Source organism: Rhipicephalus sanguineus, chromosome 2 (genome assembly GCF_013339695.2).
Source record: "Rhipicephalus sanguineus isolate Rsan-2018 chromosome 2, BIME_Rsan_1.4, whole genome shotgun sequence".
Lineage (NCBI taxonomy): Eukaryota > Metazoa > Arthropoda > Arachnida > Ixodida > Ixodidae > Rhipicephalus > Rhipicephalus sanguineus.
Window position 1 is genome coordinate 135663716 of NC_051177.1, and position 19182 is coordinate 135682897.

At 47.1% G+C, this 19182-nt stretch overlaps 1 long non-coding RNA gene across 1 annotated transcript in view; it reads left to right on the top strand.

Moving 5' to 3' along the window:
- The window catches only part of LOC119381297 (uncharacterized), a 42641-nt gene extending 25590 nt beyond the window's left edge, over positions 1-17051 (top strand). The window contains exons 3-4 of the long non-coding RNA XR_005181365.1: positions 7349-7471; positions 16810-17051. This is a non-coding gene — a long non-coding RNA (uncharacterized LOC119381297). The remainder of the gene's footprint in view (positions 1-7348; positions 7472-16809) is intronic.
- The last annotated feature ends 2131 nt before the right edge of the window (positions 17052-19182 follow it).

Here is a 19182-nt window from a genome sequence, read left to right on the forward strand (position 1 = left end):
CTGTGTGACGGACATAAAAACACGAGTTAACTTGAAAATCATGACACGCATGTCATGTACAGCATGACTTACGTGCCACGCTCATGGGGTGCTGGCGGCCGTTTCGCTAGCTTGATATACACCGAAATTGGTATCTTGCGACGTGACCGTGTGAGGAACATAAATAACACGAGTTTACGTGAAAGTCGTGACACGTATGTCATGTACAGCATGACTTGCGTTACACGCTCATGAGGCGCTGGCGGCCGTTTCTCTAGCTTGATCGACCCCGAAGTTGGTACTGCGTGACGTTACTGTGTGACGAACATAAATAATAAGAGTTAACACGAAAACCATGACACGCATTTTCCTCAATGACATACAAGACGATGTATGCAGCTCTTTGGTGGCTGCTTCGCATTACATCGATTCCCACAATGCGTGGGATCTGCCGGCTTTTTTACTTCCGACGCGAGTGGTCCGCTCATCATTGAATAGTCGGCGCCCGTGTCGATTAGTGCGACGACGTCGAGGTTGTAGACGCACAGCTGTACTTCAGAAGTAGTCGTTTTCGAGTTTCGGGTTTGGCAGGGCGTTGTATCACGGCTCGTTCACATTGATGGTCAGCGGCTAGACGTCGTCTTGTTAACTGCACGCTTGGTTACGTCGGGTAGGCGCCGCAGCGTGAGGCTGTCGTCGCATTGGGGGATAACGTCGGCGCTAGATCGGAGCGTTGGTCTGTGAGCGCGTCGTGGATATTGGTGCGGCGGTGCGTCGTTGTAAGGTTTTCGTTTTTTCGCCGCAGTGCAACTTTACCTCCGGAAACTGCTGCATTTGTTTCCCCTCCCCTGCTGGGGGACACTCCGCGTGCGAAGTCATGACTCGTTCATCCATAAGGACGGGGAGACGGTGAACGACTGAAGCGCGCTGGTCAATGGCTCGTGTGAGCCAGGTGCTCATCGATCTCGCTGGGTTGTTGACCGTGCAAGGGGCTCAGTTCGTCGACGGAGAAACCTCACAGGCCGAGTTGTCTGTAGCAGCAGCGATGGTAGATGTGCCCGGCTGCTCCGCAGTAGTAACACAGCGGACGACGGCGTTCGCCACACGTCGGTCTTTCTTGGCGCCGTGTGTTTCATTACAAGTTGTCGGGGAGGCGACGAAGAACGGCGGCATGGATGGGCCTGACGACGAGGTACGGGTGGGCGAGGGGCGCGAATAGCCGTGACGTAGGCCATAGCCTGCAGTTCACAGGGTGGGTGCGGCAGTGCAGAAGCCCCCAGTGCTTGTTGCACCTCTTCATAGATCACGTCACTCAGGATAGCGACTTTGGGTTGCGGCGCCGTTGGGAGAAGTTTACGCAGCTCCTCCCTTACTACTGTGCGGTGGCCTCGCGTAGTGTGTCGGTGGGAATATGGGTCCCATCAAGGTAGTTCACGTTGACCGTCTCAATTCAGCCACAGTTATACTGCTTGGCACGCACTTCGAGGGTCTTCTCAGTTGTACTCGCTTCGGCCACGAATTCGGCAACGGTTTTGGGCGGATTACGTACGAGCCGAGCAAACAGTGCTTCCTTAAAGTTACGCATTAGGAGCTGTTCCTTATTCGGCCATTTCAGGGTCAGCTTGACTGAAGAGCCTTTTCATCTCTACGACAAACACAACTAAACCTTCGCTGGGGTGTTGCATGTGCGTCTACAGCAAGACCGCGGCCCGCTCCTTCCGCACAACCGTGGTGAACGCCGCTAAAAATCTCTGCCAGGAGTCTATGGAGCTCTCATGGTTTTCGAACCAAGAGCTGAGTCTGCGAGGTATAAAAAAACGTGTCTTAGTGTCTCCTCGTCGTCCCAGTGGTTGAACAGCTTGACCCATTCAACTTGCTCCAACCAATCTTCGGAATCCTCCGAGGGGAACCAATGAAATGAGGCGGCTCCCTCGGCTGCTGAAGAACTACGGGAGGATTCGTAGTGTTGGTCAAGGTGGCAGCGTTGTTCATGGCTGTGGCCACTACGTCTTCTTTCTTCACTCTCTCCGTAAGCAACCCAAACTCCGTCTGAAGACCTTGCTGCCAGCGGCTGGTACGAGTTGGACTTGCCTGACGCCTCGCAAAGGGTTTAGGGTCCATGTACCCAGCATCTCCACCAGATGTCCCATAGCCAAGAACGATGCAATGTTCTTTCAGAAAATAAGGTTTAATGCAGCGAAGTTGTGCTCCGCAGTAACCTGAAGGAAAATGAAACCCGCGAAAGAGCAGCCAACAAAACGACGACGAACACATGCGAGCATCAGCGGGAAAAGAATGCCGCGGTGTTTCTAGGGCGGGTATTTTGTGCGTCGGTGTTATTCTTTTTGAGATCATGAAATTATAGCGATGCCACTGCACTAGTTACAATAGGGCGAGGCACTCTCCCTATCAAATCAGATACCCTGTGCGGCAAACAAAAGAGAAAGAGAGGGAGCGAAGCAAGGGATTTGCATCGAAGATAGATTACAACTGCGGCTGCCAGACGCTGGCAAATGAATACGCAAAGAACAAAGCAAGAGGCACTGCTCGCGGCAACATTGTTCTTGAGAGCGTTGAGCTGTCCACCTGTCTATCGCATAAAGGATATCATGATTTGTTAGCAGATGATCAAGACTGCGCGCGCGAGACTGCTGGCAAGGGTGTCAACCATGTTGATGAGCGTCAGCGGCGAGCGAAGGCTCAGAATTGGGCACCAAGAAACGTGCAAAAAAAGAGAAAGCGTTGGAGAGACAAGAAGGCGAGAAAGATCGCGACGCGTTTGAAGAAAGGCTTCAAACGTCGGAGCAAAATTGCGAGAAAGGCGCCATTGTCATGGTTGACAGGGTTGTACTGCAGGCGTTCGAGCCACCGGAAGGAAAAGAAAGCCGCTTTTTGTGTAGAAGTGGTCAGAGCGCGGCGCGTTGTATGAGGCGCGAGATCGCAAGGCAACTCTACTTCGAGGAACTTGGTGGGTTTGCGCGACGGGAAGATTAATTTTCATGCATTTTGTGCACCACGCTTGATGAGAAAAGCCTTCTGGGCGCGACCACGAACAGTGCGCCTCAAGAGTCCATGAGCAGGGTGTCGGAAGGGAACGAAAACCGAAAACAAAAAACGAACAAAAAAACAATATTTTTGACCAGAACGAAAACGTAACCGAAACTTTATATATTATTTGGTTCCGTAGTCAAACCGAAATTTTTTCAATCGTTTTTCGGTTCACGAGAAAACTTCGCAGTCCAGAACAACTGAGCTGATGCAATGTGAGCAGATCTCAGGGTACAGTATAAGCGCGTACCTCAGGCAGGAATTCCGAAGCAAAGGTGTGTTGAAATTGTGCGAAAAACGAAAACAGTGGCACCCAGAGATGTTTATATTAACGCAAGCCGACTTTTGCGGGCCTGTCACGCAGGCCAAAGTGTAGAGGGCATTGTCGGCGCTGAAGTTTCTTACAGGGAAGGCTCTTATGCGATCACAACAGCTGATTTTGGCCCCATAGTTGTCCGCCGCAGCCCGGTGTCCGTGACCACTATCGCGTGAAATAAAAAAATAATAAATGAGAAACAAATTTATAGGATCGGATGGGATTTTAACCCGCGCCCCCTGCGTGGCAGTCGAGTCTTCAACCACAGTGCCACGCTGGTGCTTATAACTCCTTCGCAAAAATACGCTATACAGGCGTCATGTCGGGCAAGGAATCGTGTTAACATATGTAATACAGCGTGGCCGAAGAGGAAAACGACAACCAGCCATCACACAATGCTAATTTCGCAAAGAGTGTGTGGTTTAATGCTTCCCACCCACTACAAAGTGCTCAGCCATAATTCTTCATCGTCATCAGCCACAGCACAAAGCGCACATAATGCCTTACAGATGTGTAGCGGCTATCACGATTCTCCGAAGAATGGCGAAAAATGACATAGTGGGAACTTCGCTACTTCAGAAAAATTGCGATGATTTATGGCGCAGTGGGTACCGTGCATGTGTACTTGTATCAGTTGCCTCAAGAGACTCTACAACGGCCTCTACAAAGTCCGCTCTTCCAACTTTCGCTGTGACAGTGCTGAGCATTCCGCGCAGGCCTGGCGATCTTTTTATCAGAACAGCGGTCTCGCACATCATAGAGTACACTCAATGACGTGCTGCATCTGATATCGTGCTCACTCCCTTGACACAAAGCATTGAGCCCACTAAAAATCTAATTGAATTTGGAAAAAATAAATACTATGACCTTGAAGGGTATACTGGTTTGTGCTAGTTGGTAGGAATTCATCGTACAGTTACTTCCGCTCCCCTGAAGAACGTGTTTTACCCTTATCCCGCTTTCTTAGGAGAAAGACAAGTAACTACATCACAAATTAAATGTTTTTTTATGATTACTTTAGCTTGAAAATTTTCCATAAAAAACCGTTACGAACCGTTACGGAACTTTTTTTTCGTTCCGGGACAGAAACGGAACGGAACGTTTTGCGGTGGAACGAAACTAAAACCGAAACGAAAAAAAATTCGTTCCGACACCCTGCCCATGAGGACAGCTGCAAGCTTTTCAGAAAATGTGAACTTAGATATTGTTGAAAGGAAATTTGGTTTGTTTGTTTATTTCAATTATTGGATAATTTCTTCGGTGGGCTCCTGGACCCTTGATGGTTTAAGTAGCTTGTCTGAACCTTCTTCACTTCTTTAGCGCTGTATAGATTGCTTTTAAGCTGATATGCGCGGTGCTGTTATCTATCGAAAGAATAGTGACACGCATCAAAACGAGTTAAGTGAGTAAAAGTTAAGTGCCTTGAACAGTCTTACGACAGCCATTTTTGAAAAGAGTTTGTAGCGTTTAACTGATTTGTCATGCGAGGACACAAGGAAGCATTGCTTCACGGTGTGAACGGGTTGAATAGCCGTAACGTTGGCGTTAAGCTGGAAGTCTGCGGGAAAAATAAGCAAAAGTACGCTTTGTATGAGTTGTGCAAGGTCACGCGAAAGTTATTTTTGTTTGTATGTTCTTTTATTCGGACGTATTCTGCGTAGAAGCGACTAAGGAAAAGTTATCGCGAGAGTCGTTCATTTGGTTTGTAAAAACTCTGACCGCAAAGATACGGCGACGGCTGAAGACGATGAAGAATGATGACTGAGCATATTGTAATGGGTTGCAAGCTTTAAAGGACCCACTAGTTGCGTTATTCGCATTGTGTGACGCCCGATCTTTATTTCACTCTCCCAACACGATTTGTAACATGCGCTAACTTGAGAAGGAGATAGAGAGAGGGAATTAACTTTATTGAGACACTGAGGAAATGGTTCGTGGGAGCCTTATGGGCTTCCTTGGCAACCAATAGAAGTGCACTTGCGAGGAACCCACAGCTCTATAATTATAAACCATAATATTTGTGAAGTAGGCAAGCAGCCCCTTTGCAATTTTTCGTCTTTCTGCACAGAACCATGGTACCTGCTAAACACATGTAAGGCATTATGTGCACTTTTTTGATGCTGTGGCTAATGACGATGAAGAACTATGGCAGAGCCCTTTTCCTTTCTTTCTAATAAACAAACACAGAGCGCTTTGTAATAGGTTGGATGACAATTCAACAATCCACTCGCTGCGCAATTCGCATTGTGTGACGCCTGGGTACAGAATACGCGCTGTGCGACACTTGGTTCTTCTGCCACGCTACATTACATTTGTCAATGTGGTTCCTTCCCGACATGGAGCCTGTATAGGGTCTTTATTCAAAGCAGTTTCAAGCAACGGCATGACTGTGGGGTAGAATAATGGGTTCCCACGCGAAGGGCCTAGGTTCGAACCTCGTTCCATGCTGGAATGTTTTTCTTATTTCCCTTTTTTTCTTATTTTGAGCGATAGTGGTTACGGACACCGGCGGCGGCGGCGGCGGTGGTAGCGGCGGCGGCGGACAACTACAGCGCGAAAAACGGCCGTTGTGATCTGATAACAGCTTTCGCTGTAAAAGGCGGTTACGATCATGGTGCAGGTAACAAGTCAGGCCAAATGACGCCCCTCGGCGCATGCGTCATTGTAACTCTTTTTTTATTTCTTTTCTCTTGCTTTCCTAGATACTTCGGTGCTGGGAATAAACGCTCGTTGTTTTCCCCTGTCACATCGACTGGATTTCATGTCACTGCTGCCGGCCTATGGCCGGTGGAACGTAACATATCATGTAAAGCATTCCGACATATTCTTTTTTTAAACACGTGCAACATGGTGGCAACAATGACAAAAAAGGAAAGACTGAGTCAAGACTTCAGTCTCGAATTCGTTGCTTCTTGCTTCCTTCGTGTCCAATCGTTTTTCTTTTTTTTATTCACGGAAGCATTTTGCTCCCAAAGTAGCATTCTGAGGATCAAAGTGGGATGTCTTGTTTAGATGGTGCTTTTATGAAAATCGTTGGTCCTGCGATGACTTTCTCAGACTCTTTTTGGTTATTAGTTACTTTTTGGTTGTTTGTGTATATCCAGATAGAAGGTTTCAGTAATGTTTAAGGAACACTGATTTGTGAGCTCCGCATTCGGGCAGTTTTCGAAAGATTTGAGGGAGTTGATGTCTGTTGGGATGTGGCTCAATCAAGCTTAAAGGAGGCCTGACACCAAAATTGAAACCTCAATATGTTTGCGTTTTTTTATTGCCCTGTGTACGCGGTACTTCTGAACAATTATTAGTGGCGGATGTTAGCTTTATGATATTGTAATTTGGTAAGCGTGAGTGCTTAAGCGTGAGTGCTTAGGTGAGTTGGCAGAGACTCGCGACATCGCCACTGGGATGACGTAGATCAAGGTCCCGTGTGACGTTGCACGAGTAAAGCGAGTATTGTCGACGTCTTAGAAGATTTGTGGGCCACACCCAATACTAAGGCTGACATCCTGCGAGCACTATTGTTCCTCACCCCTCTCTCTCTCTGTTGTCGGGCTGCTCTCAAGGTAGTTCTGGTTGCTTAGGCAAAGAATGGTTTTTTCCCCAAAGGGACGCGCTCTTGACAGTCCAACGTGTAACTCATACCGGATCACTCATATGGTTTCGCTGTTCACCGCAAGTGAGTCCCCGATTTGAAAATTTGAAAACTGCGCTTTCAACGACCCCAAAGGTGGAGCGCATGTGATCATAGGCGCTCCCCCGCTTTGGGGAGCTAGTTTCTTCTCGTTTTAGGCGGGTGTTCTGCAGTGACGGAAAATTACAAATAACGACGCTAGCATTATTGTACGATACGTTAAAACATTTACGATTCAATGGAATCACCAGACACAACGCAGCAAATCACAGTACGAAAGGCGCAAACAAAACTTTTGCTGTAAGGGGTCTTTTAATCTACCAGTAGGAAATAGGCCTAACGGGTGCTCCAACATTTTTTCTCTGTTTATGCAGCTTACAGCCACCACAAAAACATGTCAAGGTAAAAAGAAAACATGTATGCAAAAACGCATTGTCCTTCCACATCAAGAACTAAAGGTACTTGTAAAGGAAAGGGAAAAGTGTGCTGCAGTGTTCGTAAGTATCGACTTCCGCATGTCACTAGTGCTTCAAGTTTTTTTCTGAAAACATAAAAGAAAAAATGAACATCCCCCAGATAAAAACACCAGAAACATTGCGCATTGTTACACATGAAAGACTTCAGGAGTTATTTCTTTACCAGCTGCTAATCGTCCCCTTTGGCTATTCCGGTAGTATCTGATCCCTTCTACAGAACGGGATCGGTCCTACCTTAAAGAACGGGCCGAGTCCGAGAACCAAGTGCACTATAAGGAGAGCCAAGTGCAGTTTAAGTGAAAGCGAGAAAACGCAGTTTTTTGCTACTGACAATATGGTCGGGTCTTCTTCAATTTTGTGCCGCTGTGCGCATGTACCCAAAATACTTCAAATCTATATTGCGGCTGGTTCACTAAAATTGCAGAAGGCAACAGTTAGCCCAAAAAATGGCGGTGAGAAGAAGGCGGCGGCGAGAAAGACTCGAAGTACGTACAACAAGAGACTACTAAGGAGGGGGCAAGGCAACGGCGGCTGCGAGAAGCCCCGAAGCGGCCGAAGGCCTCCGCCACCGACAACGTGCCCGTAGATCTATGAGAGGCGCGAACGGTTGGTTCAGCGGCAGTTTCTGTCTGTGGAGTTTGGACAACCGTGTCGTGTCTGTGATTGTCTGTGGTTTAGGTGAAACCTTTCTGCGCTGAGAATCAAACTAGAATCACCTAGCAATACATAGCTAAAGCCTAGCAACCACCAAGGAGTAACCTAGAAGCTGCGTCACCTTGCTAAGACCAAGAAACAACCTAGAAGCAGCGAGATTAGTCTTCATATTAGTCCAGTTTCGCTGTTTCAAGCATTGCGCCGCTTAGTGCAAGGTTCGGAAATACTTTTTATTCAAATCTGCGCTTTGAGTTCACAAAACAACGAGGAATTATCCCATTTTGATTACTATTGCTTCGAAAGTGATAGATACTGAGACGTACTTTACGCTCCCGTGAGATTTAGCCTATTTTAATTTCAGGATTCCACTCTCGACAGGCATTCCTCGATTTCGAAGGGGCGCTCACCATTGCGTGGTCGAGGTGCATTTACGGAAAACCATGAAGTCCTGCCTGACGTAAAAGGAGGATACACTATTATTAATGAGAAGAAAGAAAATAATAAATAAATAAAAATAAAATGAAGGGGAAATTCCAAGGGTGGGTTCCCCATTCCAGGACACCAGTGGCCGCCGCTGCTCGCCCGGCTTGATCCAGGAGACCCCTTTGGGTCTTCAGGTCAGTTCGAGCGAGGACGGCCTCCCCAGACTCCCCCAGCATCGTATCAGAGGCGACTGTGGCTCCATAGGTTTGCTCTGACATTCCCATGTGACGTGCTGCAGCGTCGGTCGCGACTCGCACCACGGACACTGGTTCGGATATACATTGTGGTTTATATGATGAAACGTTTCCAAATGTGGATAGGTGTTATCCTGAATTTGTCTAAGGCTGCGAGCTTCATCTACTTTAAGTGGTTTGTGCGGTGGTGCATACTGCTGTCTTGTCTTACGTTGATGCTCCAGTATATCGCGAGCAGTGTGAGGGTCGTATTGGTTATCGCCGTCCTTCTTCGCTCGGATGGTGAAATCACGAGCTAAAGTGTGTGCCAGCTCATTACTCGAGATACCCTCGCGGCCTGCGCACCAGATTATGGCATGGTCCTGTGTGAGCTTGTCGCCGAGTATGCTCGAGGCGGCACTCGGTAGTCCTCTACGTAAAACGTCCTACAAGCCTCCTGCGAATCAGACAGGACTAGCGCGGAGGTATTCTCCGTCTCTATAGTTCTAATGGCTAACGCAATAGCCGCTGCTTCCACCGTTGCGGTACAGGTCATGTTAACCGACACCGCGACAGTTTTAATACTATGTGGCAGTGGTTGAATCTGCTACTATGACGCAGCTCTGGCTTGATTTGACCGCATCGGTGTAGACCACCTCGTGACTCTGCCCAAACTGTTTTTGAAGCTGTCGAGCTCTAGCTTCTGTTCTCGCCCCATGGTACAATTTACTCAAGTTTCGCGGAATGGGGCAGACGGTTATGTGTTGTCGTGTTTCCCTAGCCAGAGTAGTAATGTTCTCCTTGCAGTATTGTGGTTTAGTAGAGTATCCCAAGCGAATGAGGGTTTCTCTGCTTATCTTTGTCAGGTATAGTCGTTCCTTCTGCGAAAGAAGCGTTGCTGCCGCAAGCTCTTAGAAAGTGTTGTATACACCTAGTGCTTCTACTTTTTGCTTTGATGCACTCAGCGGTATACCTAGGGCAGCTTTTTATGCTCCCCTTATGATTGTAGCTGGCACATTCATTAGATATGGCCAGCCTCCCCACATTGTAACACAGTGGTATTCTGTCGGGAGTACGCCAAACATTGCTTGGCTTTTACTTTGGTTCGCACGTATGCCGCAAACAGTTTGAAGGCCATAGGAGTCGGCTTTAAGCCAGCTTTAAATCATCTTGTGTCAATATGCTTGTCGGCGATCAGCCATTTTTCATGTGACAATGTTATCTTTTATCAAAATCACTTGTCATTTCACGTTGCCACATTGCATTCTCGGATTTCATTGTTTCACACATGACGTCGTTGTTCCCTGTAGCTCTAGCAACAGAGGTGTTAAGAAAGAATGAAAGGAAAGAAAGAAAGAAACGAAGAAAGAAAGAAGGAACGAAATAAAGAAAGAGAAGTAGTAGGTCTTGCACGCACACTCCACGATTGAAATGTGATTTTCCCTGTAGAGAAATGGTTACCTTTTTTCATATGCAAGGAAGTTTCCACATATAGGGCTGACGCGCTGGAGTTTTGAGTACTGTGGCGGAGCCTGGCGGCGTGCGCCGAAGTTGCTTGGGTAGTCAAAAATGGACGCCGACCGGCGAGTTACGCAGTTCTCAGTTGCTTTAAGCGTTTTACTTAATTTTGCGCCTAGTTTTCAGACTCAAAAAGTGCTTAAAACGTACGCAGGAACTTGTCCGCTATGCCTGCAGAGTCTGACATGTTTGACGAGCGATCCCTGCTTCAACAAACCGTGCCGAAAGCAGGTGGTCTGGGCGACGGCTCGAGCAGCGCGCGGTCCCGAAGCGCGGTCACCGCCCTTATTGTTGCGTGGTTAATTGCCTCGAACATGGGGGTAAGGATCCTAATGTGCGGTTTTACTGGTTCCCCTGAAAGCCGTGCGAAGTGGAGCGACGGAACCGCTGGATACGTGCCGTCCGACGCGTGAAGTGAGTGCGCGAGCAAAACGTGGTTTGCAACGTAACGTGCTGATTACTTTTCGTACGCGCGTGCACGCGTTTATATGTGTATATATTCCCTGTGTGCAGTCCAGACGGCACACCGTGGCTGCCGACGGCGATCACGAGGATATGCAGCCGGCATTTCGTGCGAAACGAGAAAAACGATGCCATAGTCAACGTGCTATGTGACTACGATGTTTCCGGCAGCTTACAGCCGGCTGCTTCCAGCGAAACGTTGCGCGCCGTCGCTTCTCGACCGCCACCGCACGCTGACAGAATTTGACGAATTCCCTAGACGCAAATGTTGAAAATTACGACCGTGCATGGGGGGGAAAAGTGTGTTTGCGATTGAGTGCGGCAGAACACGGCACACGACGCGAATGCGCTCATTCGGGCCGCCGACGGCTAGCCTTCGTCACTGCACCTTTCTTGATTCCGTTTCGTCGTGTAATGCAAATCATGTCGGCTTTCTTAACAGCAATCTTTTCGTTTATGCACTGTCGTTAATCGCGCGAGCATTCCTTGTAAAACTTAACTCGAGATCAACGTCGTATGAGATACGCTGCACTTGCGAGTTGCAGCGCGCCGAAATGGTTCCTTCAATCTCCTGCACGTCATAAACATACTTGAGGTTGACGAGCTTCTTGCGTTTACGCAGATTGCTTGGCCTCAAAAACTCAGCCACGCCAGAAACTGGCCGAGATCCAAAGCGCAGCACAACCGACAGCGGCGGCTCCATTGCGCATCTGAGCTTAGTACTGCATGCGGCCGCCTGTCTGACTACTCGAAACCAAAGAACTTGTCGTTGGGGGCGCTTTTTAGCACCGTTTTCGCAGCGCCGCCTGGGCAGCCAGTCAGGCCTATCGCCAGCCGCTTGACACGCTGGCCTAAGCTGCTGCTGCCACCGCCAGTGATCGTGCCTAGTGGGGTGCTCTCCGCGTCAACGAGTTTAGACACGAGCTCATCCATCAGTCTACTTTGATTGAGAATAAGCACGTGATGAATGATGCCCACCCTACGTGCTGCTCTCGCCAAGTCGTAGTAGTGACGCAGAGAGGCCAGCGTCGTTCACAATTCAAAGCTCGGCTTTGAATTGCACTCAATATTTACCGATGAATGGGTGACGGACTGTCTCAAACACTTACAGAGAACTATCACTCGTTCGTTGATACACTGGCTTCCGTATTCAAGAACGTCCCTTCACTAGGCGCTTCACCTTGGCTCGAGAATTTCGATGGCAGATCTACCATTCGGCCGGAATGTTCACTGCATATGATCGATAGCCGGCATCATTTCGTAAGAACCGCTGAGTCATTTTCAGTCGAGCGGTCGCACTGTGCTCAGCTCAGTCAAGTGAAGGGTGAAATTCGATTCGATGATTGTTCGAGAATACGGGGGTAAAAGAATACGTTTCAATGTTGAACACGGATGATTACAACGCACAAATACACGCCGTTCGCTCCACTTTCATAGATATCGGCCATTACAGTTATTATTATTATTATTATTATTATTATTATTATTATTATTATTATTATTATTATTATTATTATTAATAATATTTGATGTGCATGGGCACCAGGATATACAAAAACGCCTTTTTGACCAGAAAGAGCACCGCATTAGCGTATCACACAAGTGAATGACAGTTCCCTTGCTTGTGTCACAGGCACATTGTAGACGTCGCAGACGTCTACGATGGACGTCTGCGGCACGTGGTTTAAGACAACAAAACACTGCTAAGACAACAAAGCAATGCACAATGGGCGATCGTGAAGTTTATCAATGAAAGTTCTTTCCTAGGCGCACTGGATCGAGGACACTCACATTCAAGATGGGCGATTGTCTTCTGGTAGCTACAGTTATCACATGTCACGCTGCTGGCCATTTCGATTCAAAATGTGTAAAGATTCGTGAAGGACACCCTGAGCCATAGGCAGCACAGGAACGTCTCGTCAGCTCTAGGTATTGCCGACGAAAGACGGAGCGGTAGATTCGGGTTCAAGTTGAGCAGAAGGGCATTGGTTCCACTGTGCGAGTGTCAGTTCGCGTGCAAGTGAACCAAACTTTGTAGCGGCGTTCATTCTTGATAACGGTATTGCTGTACAATGGAGAGCATAATGAACAGATGAGGCTCTTTCATCTGCACGGTCATTTCCGCAGATACCGCAATACCTCGTGTAGGAGGACACAGTTTCCCCTTGCGCAAGCAAACGCCATAACTATATATACATCACAAAGGGCCGGATACGTGTTGGTAGTCTACGGATACGATAAGTGCCCACCACTGAAGTTGGTGTACATAGCACTTTCCAGGGTTACCAGCCTCGACGGCCTATATCTCACCAACGCAGAAGGTGCTCCAGGTTCCGAACACCTTCATTTCAATCCACAACCACAACAATCACCTCACGCTTGGCGCTCTCAACGTACACTCTGTGCACGTGTACGTTCAGCACCTCGAAAAAGACGATCTGCTCACAGAAAGTGGCGTATCAGCACTTTCTGAAACCTGGAGCGATGATCCCACTGTGTCATCTAAAGCAAACGGCTTCATTGCAGGTGTCGGGCGGTGAGCACATATAAGAACACGGGGATGCGCAACTGGAACGTAGGCCGCATCCCACTTCGCCGGCCGCTAGACACAGAATATAAACAGACAAGCGGCGGAATCGGCGAGGTCTGCGTTGCGCATATCATTTGCGATATGAAAGATATTCCACTCACCGCCATCTACCTGAGAACTCTCAAGAACCTCTTTCACAACAGTATAAGCACTACATATCAGCTTACCGCGCCTGGTGTTGTTAATAGCCATCTTGCCGTTGCCATCGTTACGCAACTGTAAACAACTGGGTATATAACACATATGCGACTCTTTAACATAGCTGTGTGCGCATGCCATTTGCACATATATTTAGCGTAATTTCGTAACGTTTCGCCCAATATAAAAAATAACGCCGCTGTCACCTTCCCGCCGCATGCTTCGCGTAACATCGTTTTCCACGTTACGTGGGATCTGCCAAATTTTTTATTTACCTAATATGTTGCAAGCAGAAGATTCCCCTTTTAACAGCGCAAGGGTTAAAGCTCGAAGCTAAACGGATGACCACAAAAAAGTGTGGTCATCGTGAACGGTTGTGTGCCACAGAAATTGGGCAAATCTCAATAGTGACGTGTGCTCCACTGAAAACGAAAATTGGCATAGGCAGGATCGGAAGGCGAGCGTTGTAACCACTACGCTAACCAGACACGCTAGCATATCGTAGCATAGCCTTGTATAGTATAGTATAGCAATTGAGCAGGAAAGAGAAGTGAAAATGTGGTGGAGGGAAAGGAAGAGGGGAGAGAGTAAAGCCTAGAAAGAAAATCAGATTAAGAAAAGAATGATAGAAAAGAGAAAGACAGATAATCAATGAAAGAGAAATAGAGATAGCATAAAAAGGCAGAGAAAAAGAGAAATTGACAGAAAGTCAGGGAAGAAAAACAGAAAGAGAAGGAATGAGAGAAAGACAGAGAATCTAAGAAAAATTTCTCTTTCTTAGAACCAAAGAACTAAAGAGAGAAAGAAATAGAGGAAGGCAGAGGATCAAAGAGAGAGAAAACATTCCCACGCACTGTGGGAATCGATGTAATGCGAAGCAGCCAGCAAAGAGCTGCATACATTGCCTTGTTTGTCTTTGAGCCTAATGAAATCATTCATGCCATGGCATCCAGTCCACCATATATCGCATGTTTGCCATGCACGCGTGCATGCACAATCTAGTATACACCATGCCAATGAAACGCATATTCCGGTATATACAATGCATGACCTGTCGCTTATGTTCATCACGCGCTCGAGTCGTGCCATACCAATTTCGGTGTATACCCGGTTAACAAAACGGCCGGAAGCACACCATGACAGTGACATGTAAATCATACCGTACATGACATGCATAACACGATTTGCATGTTAAGACCTGTAATTTATGTTCGTCATAGAGGCACATCGCGCAATATCAATTTATGTGTATATCAAGCGAGCGAAATGGCCGCGAGTGCACCACGAGCATAGCATGTAAATCATGCCATACATGACATGCATGTCATGATTTTCATGTTAACACCTTTCATTTACGCTCGTCATACAGTCGCTTCGCGCAATACCAATTTTGGTGTACATCAAGCTAGCGAAGCAGCCGCGAATGCATCATGAGCGTGGCATGTAAATCATGACATACATGACATGCATGTCATGGTTTTCATCTTACCAACTGTTATTCATGTTCTTCATACAGTCACTTAGCGCAATACCAATTTTGGTGCATATCAATCTACTGAAACGGCCGCTAGCGCACCATGAGCGTGGCATGTAAATCAGGACATGCCATATATGTCATAGTTTTCATCCTACGACCTGTTACTCATGTTATTCATACAGTCACATAGCACAACACCAATTTTGGTGGATATCAAGCGAGCGAAACGGCCACGAGTGCGCCATCAGCATGACATGTAAATCATGTCGTACATGTCATGCATGTCATGATTTTCGTGTTACCACGTCTCATTTACGTTTGCCATACAGTCGCTGCGCGCAATACGAATTTTGGTGTTCATCAAGCTAGCGAAGCGGCCACGAATGCATCATGAGCGTGGCATGTAAACCATGACATACATGACATGCATGTCATGGTTTTCATCTTACCAACTGTTATTCATGTTCTTCATACAGTCACTTCTCGCAATACCAATTTTGGTGTATATCAATCTACTGAAACGGCCGCTAGCGCACAATGAGCGTGCAATGTAAATAAGGTTGTACATGACTTGCACGTCATGATTTTCATGTTACCACCTCTCACTTACGTTCCTCATGCGGTCGTGTCGCGCAATACCAATTTCGGTGTATATCATGCAAGCGAAACGGCTGCAAATGCACCATGAGCGTGGCATGTAAATCATGATATACATGTCATGGATATCGTGGTTTTCATGCTACGACCCGTTATTCATGTTCATCATACAGTCACATAGCACAATACCAATTTTGGTGTATATCAATCTAGCGAAACGACCGCGAGTGCGCCATGAGCGTGGCATGTAAATCATGTAATACATGACATGCATGTCATGATTTTCATGTTACCACGAGTCAGTTATGTTCTTCATACAGAAATGTCTCGTCATACCAGTTTTCGTATATATCCCTTCATTTAAACGGCCGCGAGCGCCCAGAGACCATGTCATGTAAATCATGCTTCACATGACATGCGCGTCATGATTTGCATGTTAGGACCAGTCATTATGTCCGTCATGAATTCTTGTCACGTCGTACCAATTTTGGTGTATATGAAATTAACGGAACGGCCGCAAGAGCCTAAGGTCGTGGAATGTAAATCATGCTGTTCATGACATGCGTGTCATGATTTTCATGATATGACCTGTCATTTATGTTCGTAATAAGGCCATGTTATGACACATCAATTTTGGTATACATCCGATTAACGAAACGGCCAGGAGAGCACAAAGTCGTAGGCGGCTAGATAGATAGATAGATAGATAGATAGATAGATAGATAGATAGATAGATAGATAGATAGATAGATAGATAGATAGATAGATAGATAGATAGATAGATAGATAGATAGATATGCTCAAAGTCGCAGAAGTTAAAAAACTAAAGATAGAGCGAAAGAGACAGAAAGAAAGTAACCGACGTGAGTCAGACGTTTTGAGGGTCGACCAGATCCGCTGCACCAAGCTTTCCGCGCCTTAATGCAAATTTCCTTTTTTACATCCGTTTAGCTTAGCTTGAAGCATGGATTTCTATTTTTTTCATTGTTCAAGTCGTGTTCTGTAATTCCATAAATGTCGCGGTAGCAATATTGTGAACGAAGAGGACGAGTTGTCCTTCTTGTCACTTTTATAGAAAACATTCAGAAACCTCGGAAAAAATGGACCTACAAAGCATTGTTTACAACTTAAAAATTCATTTGTTTTTTTCTATTTGCTCCTACAATAACCTAATCCGAAAGCTTCGCCTTCGCAGCAAAAGTGCGTAACCATTGAGAAGCTGATTTTTTGGAGATGGTCTCACTTAATTTTTTGTTCTTCTTACCAGGTACGAAAAACGTCTGCCCCCTGTTTGGTGGAGTCTGCGAACGTAACAAAACACGTTGTCACACACTGCAGAAGGCAAGCAAATACTGTGGTAAAAATAAAAAATGCTGCATATATTTACAATAGCAATACATTACAGCGATACATTTTCATCATAAATTCCGAGAGGATCATGTTTCTACTGCATATTGAACTGCGTGGCAGCCGAGCAGTTTTTGTGCAATAAAGAGTCCTTGGCACTGAGTTGGAATGGGCAGTGAACTTCTTAGCACATCTGCTTTTCAGACTCAGCCGAGCGGACGCACGTCGCATGAGCTCCGCGTCTTTCGATCTCCAGCGAGTGGCAATAGCCAAGAGTCGAGCAACAAATCATCACCATTAACGAAGGAAGTCGTCCGGCACCTTCAGGACCCGTTCTTGTGGCAAGTCCACCCGTTCTTCGTAAAGCACTACCTTCGATGTAAGGCCCACGTGCTACCGCGCTAAGCGAAGCGCCGGCTTCGCCGACCGATCCACTGACCACGACGACCACCCCGCCGGCATGGAGCTGGTAGAGTGGGGGACCGAGCTGTCCGCAGGAAATTTTGACCAACGCGGTAGCATGAGTGCTCACAAGACCCTTAGGCGTGGAAGAAATATCACGAAGGCTGCCGCCGTAGCTGCCACGGAGGCAAGCGCAACCCCTAAACACACCAACGCGTTGCAAAAAAGGAAACGGCGGAACAGGTGGTGTTGCCCTCCTCTTTTAAAGACGATAGTCTTTCCTGTGGAGCATAAACGCAGACGTTTCAGTCTGTCTGTGTCCCCCGATTGAGCCAACCAGCCAACGTTTAACCACGTGCTGAACACCCCGCCATCTTGAACTGGTAGCGCCGTCTGTACTTGTGAACATTGTCGATCAAAAAACAAATATTACGCATATCTGAGGCACAACATCAATACGTAAGTATTAGGTGATGTGTTCCTTTACTAGAAAATACATAGATACGTAATTCTAAAGACCCTAGTGTTTCTTAGGCTGCGCTGTATATACGATGCTGTGAGCCAGATGCGGCGATTCAACATACAGGAGGATGACTCTTGTAGTACGGCTGGCAAAAGAGATTCGTCTTTCGACGACACTTGCCGCGAAGAACGCAGATACGCGGCCAGTTTTTTTCCTCACCCTCCCTTCCTCTCCCACCCTTTTCTATACTATACCATGCAAGACAGCTCCACTAACGTGAGACCTGGGGAGTTGCAAAGCACCGGTTTTTCCCATTGATGTCACACTCAGCCCAGGCGGTACTGCGAAGAACACCGCCACCAGCGTCCTCATCGCAGCCCCGGCGCTAACTGGGAAATACAAAGTGAACCGTCCGCAACCGAATGTACATAGGCCGCAATTGAATCCCCCTCTTTCGTTGGTATCGAAGCGCGGTTTCCTGAAAAATCAAGTACCTGGGAAGCTCCTTCTGCCAATCCGCGCTTGAAAAAAGAAGGAAGCTGATCAAAGCGATCTGCGGGTACAATGCCAAAGAAGTTTCATTTACTCCGAGCGCTGCTACTCCCAAGTACAAGCGAGCATCTCACGACATCCAGTTCGAGGCAAGCCCTGCGACGTCCGTTCGCTAGCGCATAAAAACGTCAAAATCGGCTATATAAGTAATGCCAAAGCCATGGAGTATATACACGATCAATTCACTTCGGTATGTATCTTACAATAAGTGGTACAAAGCTCGCTTTATTAGGGACAAATGGCCCCGGCCATTTTCGCTTTTTCAGTTGCATTATTCTTTCGTCTCTCGCTTCCTGTGCATTGGACTGTTTAAATACGCATCCCTAAATGTTCTCTTGATGGTTGTATTCCATTTGTATATATACTGCAAATGAGGACACGTGCGTGTCCACTTTCTCAGGGTGCAACCAAAGGCAAAACCATGGTCTCCGAGATATATCTACGGCAATCGCGGAGGCCACGGGCAAAATAAACCTGAGGGTGGTCACGGCCAACATTTTGGGGTTTACTTGTATGACGCACGTGTTAGCTAGCGTGCGAGGTTGAGTGGTGATGACCGACTGAGATGATAGGATGTCGCGGCGTGCGCATCACTTGTCTTCACTCTGCCTCTAGGTACTCACTCCGTGTTACACGGGACGCACCGCGGTCGGAGCTTCTGCTGAGCTTAATAGTCAAGCTTGCCCCGGTTGTCCGTCAGGGCTACGCAAAGCAACAGCAGAACCAAATTATCCCACTTTCTTGTGCGACCGGCTGTGGAGAACGCGGGTACTTCGCTTACACAACACGCTCGCAACGGCCAGTATACAGCGCTGTTGCCTTTCTGCTTCATACGACGACTATGGAAATCGGTCAAACTGTATGTTGTTATTCACT